The 9421-nt window shown below is 33.3% G+C and overlaps 1 long non-coding RNA gene across 2 annotated transcripts; it reads left to right on the top strand.

The window, feature by feature from the left end:
- The first annotated feature begins 2413 nt into the window (after positions 1-2413).
- Positions 2414-8073, top strand: LOC112661535 (uncharacterized). 2 transcript variants are annotated; one of them, XR_003137771.2, is made up of 3 exons: positions 2414-2433; positions 4543-4588; positions 7651-8073. It is a non-coding gene; the product is annotated as an uncharacterized LOC112661535 (long non-coding RNA). The 2 variants fall into 2 exon arrangements; XR_003137772.2 differs by having other exon boundaries at positions 2423-2592.
- The last annotated feature ends 1348 nt before the right edge of the window (positions 8074-9421 follow it).

Raw genomic sequence — 9421 nt, 5'->3', positions numbered from 1 at the left:
CCCCTGGATAAGCTTTCATAAAATATACTGTATTTCTTAAATCAGGTTCATTTTCTAGGCCCTAATATATCTGAGTTTACTTATCTCCACTTGGGACTTCTTGGCCTCTCTTTGGCCAATATCAAAGCTTCCTTATAGCCTCTACCTTCTGTACCACTTTTCTAAGATAAAAGCTTATTTATGAGTTTATATATGACTTATTAGTCCTAAAATGGTCTTCATCTGGGAGCTTTCCATTGAACAACAAGCACTCATGCAATTGTATGAGGTACTAGTGCCATTCCTACACTATTGGAGGCGTTAGAGTCAATGGAGAGCCTAAAACCCCATACCACTTATTATTTAATAATTCCTAGATATAACAATCTGTGTCACTTTTCTCATTGTCTACATGATTTCCTCTTCCTGAATTGCAAGTGTTTCCATTTCCTTTCCTTAAAACAAGTATGTATTTAATTTAGTTTGTCAAATAATAATTTCTTTTACCGAGTTTTAATATGATAAAAATAACATGTAGAATGGTGTAGGATTATTTTGGTTACAAATTAAATAAAAACATAGATATAATAAACTTTTAAAGAATTATTGATGGTTTTCTTTGAAATAAATTAATTATAAGTACACCTCTAAAGATAGGCATTTATCTTTAGATACATATATTCTCTAATATATGTATATATACATATATATGTATATATATAGATGACAGATCGATAGACTTTATCTGATATTAATTTTATTAATGCTTTAATGAGGGGAAATATACAAGTTTATACATATGCAACAAAATAATCCTTGAATTATTTTTAATGGATACATCTCTGCAGTGCTTTTTGTTTGTTTTAAGATGTAAGATTATTGGTCACATATCCATTCAGCATAGAGAATCATTCACATAGAGGAAATGTGATCCTAGCTAAATAAACTCTTTGCATTATTTACGGGAGGCATTCATTATTTATTCACCAGTTTAATTGATTTGAACTGTATACAGGAATGAAACATAGGGATTTTTGCAATTGGTTTAGGGCATGAAGTATTTAATCTCATGAGTATTGTAATGAATGATTTTCTCCCCTATTATTCAATCTTCAGTAAGCATAGCTTGAGAGAGACTTGTATATTAACTCTGTCAATGTTTATATTTGAAATGCCACACAAAACTCACATAATTAAAGTTGTTATTTTATGATATCATTGAATTATTGAAAACCAATATATCTACTCTAATCTGAGTAAGACTGAATCAAATATCTAGTCATTCTCTTTTACTGATGCCCTTTATTTTCCAAGGTAATTACATGTTGTTTGTTGTTTACCCATATTTTTTAGGGCCTATCCAATAAGCAGTATATTTCCTACAAACATCTTTTACTTTGAGAAAATAGGTACCATACACAACACTTTTAATTCTTTCTTTAAAAATTGATGATACTTTCAGGTAAGAAACAAACAAAAATCTGTGTATTTTATATTAGTAAATCGGCAATATGTGTCAATTATTAATTTTTTGTACGCATTTTGTTTTACTGGATATTCAATAATTAATATCAAATATTAGGACTTTTTTCCAAACATCATTTCAGTAATAACCTGAAGACAGATAAAATATACTTTCATTATCCTCCCTAAGTTTGTCTTTCTTAGTATGCCACCTAAACACAAATGACTCAAATGGTCATTTCTAGTGATTTACATTAAATTTACATATTTGGGTTGGTCCAAAGAATTTTGGTCTGTGATGACTTTTAATCAGGGGAAATTCTGCAAATGAATTTATGTACAAGCTCCCTGCCATTCTAAGAAAGTTCTTGCCTTACTCTGTACTACAAAAGTGCCTCTTTAATCTCCAACTAACAGATCTCCCTGAACTTGAATTGCCCCTATTCACATAACACAATACAGGGAATCTTCTGGGGCAATAAACAATTTGCTCTTCTCTGAATCTGTGCAATGTTTGGAACTTGCGTGAGTTGAGATTGAAACTGCTTGACAGACAAGATATGCTCACATGCACACACACACACACACATACACACATATTGGAAAAAATATTTGTGGCAAATAAATTAATGGTCTAACTTGGTAGGAGAGGAGAACAACTGATTAAAAATTTTAGTAGGATGCTTTTACTTGCTATCTATATATGACTAGGAGAAACTTTTTCTAAATTATTTTTTAGAATGTAACATCTGACAAGATCCACCTTCAGCAGATGTCTTCTATTACAAAAAAAAAAAAAAAAAAGTTTGTGGCATGGTGTCCCAGAGCAGCATTTTCTGTTGAGGGATCTTGATTAGGAGGGTACTGAAGTTGAATTTCAGTGAGTTTTCCCATGTACCAATAAGGACTACTGGTGGAGTCTGTCTTTAAAGTCACCTTGGCAACCATTCTTTTCCTCTCTTCTCTTTCTTGGGAAGAACCTTCATAATGGTTTGTATATCTATTTCCCTAAGACACTAAGAAACTTCTCTTGTCTCAAATCATTTACTATCCATCTGGAGACTTTTCCAATATCAATGGACAATGCTGCAACTCATAAGATACAAAAAGCCCATGAGATCATGGCAAGATCACTGCTGGAGACTCCTGGTAAATTATCTCTCAGTTGACAGTGAAGGTTCCATATTCATTCCAATTCCTCTGACAATATTCCTCTCTTTAATGGGGTATGGATTGTTACAGTGTTCGTTCAAGTGGGAGGTATTCATGACAAATACTGCAATGGGTATATGCTTTTCCAATATGAAATTTAAGGATTTATTCCTCGAGCTGAGCTTGAGATGTCTGATAGCCCTATTCCCACAAGTAGGAGGTTAATATACATTCTGGTGGTACCATATACTTCTTTGTAGCATATTTTTTTTATTATTGTCACTATTATAGATCTGAAAGTCCTACATTTTATTTACCACAGCTTCTTTGGTGCTTATTAAATATTGGTTTAAATGAATGAATAAATAATTTAGTATTTAAATGTCTTATTATGAATTTTAAAGATTGTAGTAGTTACTTATGTGTACTTTTGAACCAATAGCTTAAGTCCTGAAATATTCCCTACTTATATGGAAAAATTTTAATTATTTGATTAAAATTATTCTATATACACTTGATTTTATAATCACCCAGATGTAAGTATCTCCAAATGCTAATAATTATATTAAAGTTTCTTAAATATCAGAACTTCTTCATTCATTAATAAGTAAGGAATATGGAAATTCCAGGATTTGGATTATCTTAAGCCTATTTCATTCAGATTAATTTAATTGAGTAAGTTATTTTATTTGGCCTCTTTCTTACACTAACACAGACATCAACATATCCTTAAATTTTAAGTTTTGTTTGGTTCCTTACATCAAATGTAACACAATGCAAGATGTTGGTATGTTCCACCAGATTTTTCAAAGGATAGTTATAGGGCTTTCAATTGGACATACTCTTCATAATTTTTAATGATGATTCATAATGTTTTGTATATGGTAAGGTGCCATAGTCATTGAATGAACAAAATAGTCTCCCTAGGATCATTGATATAAGTAGCACACCCCGTTTCAGGTATTTATTTTCATATAACTATATCTTGCTTTTCTGCCTATATGGAAACCTGAATGCTGTTTACTAAATAGAACAATTGTATATTACTGATCTTACTCCAATGCAAGGAATAATGTAAAATTATCAATATTTTTCAACATAGCAATTGCAAGTGGGTGACTAATATAAATGTGGCCCTGAATGCAGAATAGATGAGAACATTACAATACCTTTCCTCATAGTTCAATGGCCCTGAAAAAAAAAAATCACTCTTCACTGGTTACTGTCATTAAGCTGAGATAAAACCACTGCATGATTGGGAACAACTTTCATTTCCTCTGAACTTGTAACAAATAAAACACATACTTACAAAACTCATACTGATACTTTGTACAAGAGGCTGTTTAAGTGTAAAAGAGGCAGAAAAAGAGAAGGGAGAAAAGGGAGAGGAAGAGGGAAGAATGACAAGAGATGTGAGGTCAGTTTTTGAATTGTGCGTAGAACATGGGCAGCCAAAAGAGCACATGCAGAAAACATGAGTGAGTGTAAATAAAGCCACTTGAAAAAAAGGCAAAAATGAATGGCTTTAATTAGTTATTACTTCAACTATGTAGAGTCCATCATAAAAAAGCCATTCAAATAAAATTCAATTTAACCACAAAATATCAATAATCTTTTTGTAGGTTTGTGAAAAATAAACCTTGTCTGTTCCTTTTTTTCACTAATAAATATGTATTTGGAGATATGGTTTAAAATTGTAAGTAAAAGAGTTTGGTTGTTTTCCTAGAAACTTTTGGCTCTGTTATCTCAATGACCCAGAAGGTAAATAATTTGGCACTCTCCCACACCTATTTGTTGAGTATTTAAAGACTTAAGCTATTGGTTCAACTTCAGGACTTAAGTTATTGGTTCAAAAGTACACAAGTCAGGAGGAGACTGATACTCCACTGATACAAAGCTACTTCCCATGTCTTATGTATGTATCTAATTTGTCCCCTATGCTCTTAGGTTTCTCCTAACCAGAGTTGGCTTGTACGAGGACATGGATCATAAGGTAGAATTGAATATAGAATCAAGGAGAAGAAAGGGGACTTACCTTACAAAGTTCAACATGATTTCCTATTTGTATTTAATTAAAATATTATTTTATTAAAGTCATGCACATAAACATTTTTAAACATGTAATCAAGATAAAACTTATTAAGATACTTTTCATTCTTATTCTTTCATATAGTCTTCAAACTTTGGTGTCTTTAAAACATTTACTTTCTCCTTCAGTTTTATTGAGATATAATTGCCAAATAGCATTGTGTATGTTTAAAGTGTACAACATGATGATTTGACACATGTATATGTTGTGAAATGATCACCACAATACAGTTAGTTAACACAGCCATGACCTCATAGAGCCATCATTTCTGTGTGTGTGGTAAGAACATTTAAGATCTGATCTCTTGGCAAATTTTAAGAACACAATTTTGTTGATCATACAGTTAAGGATAAAGTATTGCTAACAGTGGTCATCATGCTGTCAGATCCCTAGAATATTCTTTTTATAGGTGAAAGTTTGTATACTTTGACCAACATCTCCCCATTTCTTCTACCTCTCAGCCCCTGACAACTGCCAACCTATTCTCTGTTTCTATGAATTTGACTTCTTTAGATTCTACATATAAGTGAGGTTGTACAAAATTTGTCTTTCTGTTCCTGACTTATTTTGCTTAGCATAATACCTTTAAAGTTCATCTTGCCACAAATAGTAAGCTTTCCTTCTTTTGGGGGGGGGCTATAAAAAAAAAATAATAATAATAATAAATAATGAAATATTATTTACAATAATGAGTTGCTCACAAGGCATGGAAATAATCTTAATGTCTAAAGGCAGATGAATGATGAAGAAAATGAATAACACTATGGTAAAGAAGGGTGAAGAAAATGAAATTCCAAGAATAGTAAAAGGAAATGAAAGCACTATCTCAAAGAGATAGATATATACCCAGAAATAGGATTGCTGGATCATATGGAAGTTGTATTTTTATTTATTTTGTTTTGTTTTGTTTTTTAAAGATTTTATTTATTTATTCATGAAAGACACAGAGAGAGAGGCAGAGACACAGGCAGAGGGAGAGGCTCCCATGGGGAGCCAGATATGGGACTCAATCCCAAGACTCTGAGATCATGCCCTGAGTTGATGGTAAACAACCACTGAGCCACTCAGGCATTCCGGAAGTTATATTTTTAATTTTTTGAAGAAACTATACTGTTTCCCATAAGAGGGCTGTACTAATTTGCATTCCCATCAACAGTGAAAAAAGTTTCCCTTTTCTCCACATTCTGACCAACATTTATCTGTTGTCTATTTGATAATAGCCATTCTAACAAGTGTAAGCTGTATCATTGTAGTTTTAGCTTGCATTTCCCTGATTATTTGGACCTCTGTCTTAGATCATTCACAAAGATTAGCTCAAAATAGATTAAAACATTAAAATATTAAGACCGGGAAGTTTAAAATTCCTAGAAGAAAACAAGTTAATTTCCTTAACATTGATCTTGGCAACAATTTTTTATATGACACCAAAAACACAAGGAGCAAGAGCAACAACAATCAAGTAGGACTAAATCAAACTACAAAGCTTCTGCACAGCAAAGGAAACAATCAACTAAATGAAAAGGCAACCTATGAAATGGGAGAAAAAGCTTGCAAACCATAAAACTGATAAGGGTTAATATCCAAAATATGTGAAGAACTCATACAATTCAATAGAAAAAGAAAAAATCAAACAATCTAATAGAAAATGGGCAGAAGATCCACATAAAAATATTTTTCCAAAGAAGACATACAAATGGCTGATAGGTATGTGTAGAAATTTTCAATATCACTAAGCATTGTGTACATGTTTTTAAAAAGCTGAAATGTCCCATTTTCCGTTGAGCTCCTGCCTACTTGTGACCTGGAGTAGAGTTCCTACATGCTGTCATTTTTTTTTTTTTAATCTTTTTAGCTGTTATGTTTCTTCTGCTGTCTATCTCCATATTTCTAAGTGACAAACTCATTGTGCTAGTTTTGATTTTTAAAACTAAGATTTTTATTAAATTTTGACTATACGTATTGACTTTTTGCTATGGGAAATAAGTATGCTTAAGTAATGTTAATTTTATTTTTTTTCAATTAAAATTTTTTTAGGGTGGATTATTAATGAAGACAAGGACAGCACTTTTCCTGTAAAGGCAACCACCATAGCAAGTTCAGGAAATGCAACTTTTGCTAAATATTATGCTTACCATGGCCATTTTCTTTGGTTTTAACTCTCTCCTTTGTGCCTATCTGATCTGGCACATGGAGCCATATATAAGTGAATCTGTGAGTAATTTGAATGAGTGCTTAAATTACTTCAGAGAGCACCAATCTAGATTTATAACAAAGAATATTCAAAAGAAAAGGAAAGAAAAGCTACATGAAGAAATAATACAACTTTTTGAGAATGAAAGTAAATTAATAAGTTAAAAATAAGAAGATATGTATGTACTTTTAAAATCATGGTACATAAACATACCTTTACTATTCTGATTAGTGCTAAATAAATTATGTGCCACAAAGACGAGACAAATGATTAGTCTCCACAATTTCAATATGTAACAAATTAACCACTTCCCCCAAATGAAATGGCATGTAAGATATTTGCACTCAGTAGCAATTAAAGAAATTTTAATTGAAAAATGAATGATAAGCTTTACTCCCCTGACTGTTCATTTTACCCTGCAAAAATAGGCCATCATTTGAAAGAATGGGGACGCAGCCCTGGTTGGACTGTGAGACAGTTACTGGGCAGGGGGAAGGGAGTTGAACGTGGTAGCAACGTTTTACAGAAATATTTGAGAATGTATATTCAATAAAACCTTAAAATTTTGTGTAGGCTTTGGTGAAACAATCCCTCTCCCAGTAATTTTTCATAATTTTGTGTACAGAATAAATGTTTTAGCATTATTTGTGATAGCAAAAAGATACTAACAATTATATACAGAGAGTATATAAATAAGATTATAATATAGACAGAGACAGAGAGAAAAGACTATGCCATGTTAAGTGTTCATCATCTCTTTTTTCTGTATTTTCAGGAATTTTCACTGCTAGTACAAGGTGCATCTATTCATTTAAGAATAGAGATGACATTGAAACAAACACAATCCTGTACTTTGGGCCCATCTGGAACCTAGAACATCACGTAATGGATTCATGCAAATACATAACAAAGAATGATACCTACTGCCTGGAGAAAATGCTCCTAATACATTGCCATTTTAAAAAATATATATACAAAACAGATCTATGCCATAGTGTTATTTTTGCTAATGTGCAAGTGCAATTGGAATATGCTATTTGTATATGTGCAAATACACTAACAGTGATGCATTAAAAAGACTAAAATTTAGGGATGAAATGTTAGTATTTTCTTATTTATGCATTCAGCATACAGTGTTACATAATGTAAAAACTCAGCAAAATTCTGATCCATTTTGGCTTGATTAAAATTTTTTAGAAGTTGTAATATTAGCTTGACATTTTGTGTTTTGGCAACTGGGAGACAGAGACCGCCAGCACATCCTTCTCTCCATCCTTATTCTCTCCCAGAATCAATGCTCATGTGGAGAGAAGGGCAATACCGTGTGTCAAACTATTACTCTATACCTGATTTCTCATTGCTACAGATTTAGCATTATTTCTGTTGGAAACAACAGAGTCAGGGAGGAACCAGTAATTTTCCCCATAAAGGGGATCAGGGAAGTAATCAGAGAAAGTGGCATTTCAATTGTTCTTCAAAGATAAGCATTTTTCTGACAAGTGAAACAGTAAATAAAGGCACATCTTAAGCAGTAATAGCTGCATGGAAAAAAGCACGGAGGCATAAATGTTTTTGGTGTCTTTAATGATCTCAAAGTAATAATAATAGTAACATTTTCAGAGAAATTACCACCTGCCAGGAGTGTGATAACTGATTTCCTTTGGGTTTCACATTTCACCTGTCATCTCACAATGTAAGATATTTTTTCTCTTCTTTCTTTCTTTCCTCTTCACTGTCCCATTTCTGGAAAAACTGAATATGCAAATTCGATAAATTCCGCAAAAATGTTAAATAAGTTGATACTGAGGAGAGAATTTGGCATGTGGTTGTTCATTGACTTCTTTTCCCTTTCTTATTCAGAGAGATGAAATGGTGGTTGAAGAACAGGCAGAGTGAAGAAGAGGAAATTCGTGGGGATGAGGGAGGGGGAATTCTGGGGGGGATGACGGCAGGAGGAGTTCACAGGCATGGGGGTGGGCGTTCTGGGGGGATGCGGAGGAGTTCACAAGAATGGGGGATGGGTGTTCTGGGGGGATGGGGAGGAGGAGTTCTTAGGCATGAGGGGTGGGCATTCTGGGGGCATGGGAAAGGAGGAGTTCACAAGAATGGGGGATGGGGTGTTCTGGCGAGATGAGGGAGAGGAATTCAGTGGGGAAGAGGGAGGGGGAGATCGCAGGGCTGAGGACAAGTTCGAACACATGAGGTAGAGAGAGTTGAGGAAGTTCATGTGTGTGCAGGACTATTTTATTTCATATTTCAATTTAAAACACATTTATTAACTGCCGTATAAGGCAAAAAACATTTATTGAATGCCCACAAAGTCCCAGGAGTGCAAAGAAAGTTAAATATGATCCCTGGTCTCAGAGATATCCTGGTTTATGTGTCTAGTTGACTGACTGCGTGAGTAAATACATGAAAGGATAGTTAATAAATTTGGCTAAGAGTGCAGGAGCATTCCATTTGTATGGAGCACCAGAATCAAGATCTATTAGAACCTCTATTTGCTTTGAAATAAGCAACTAAAATTGTTATCTATCTGGCCAAAG

This window comes from Canis lupus, chromosome 18 (assembly GCF_003254725.2).
Source record: "Canis lupus dingo isolate Sandy chromosome 18, ASM325472v2, whole genome shotgun sequence".
In the NCBI taxonomy this organism is placed as follows: domain Eukaryota; kingdom Metazoa; phylum Chordata; class Mammalia; order Carnivora; family Canidae; genus Canis; species Canis lupus.
This window is presented reverse-complemented; position numbering and strand designations above follow the sequence as displayed.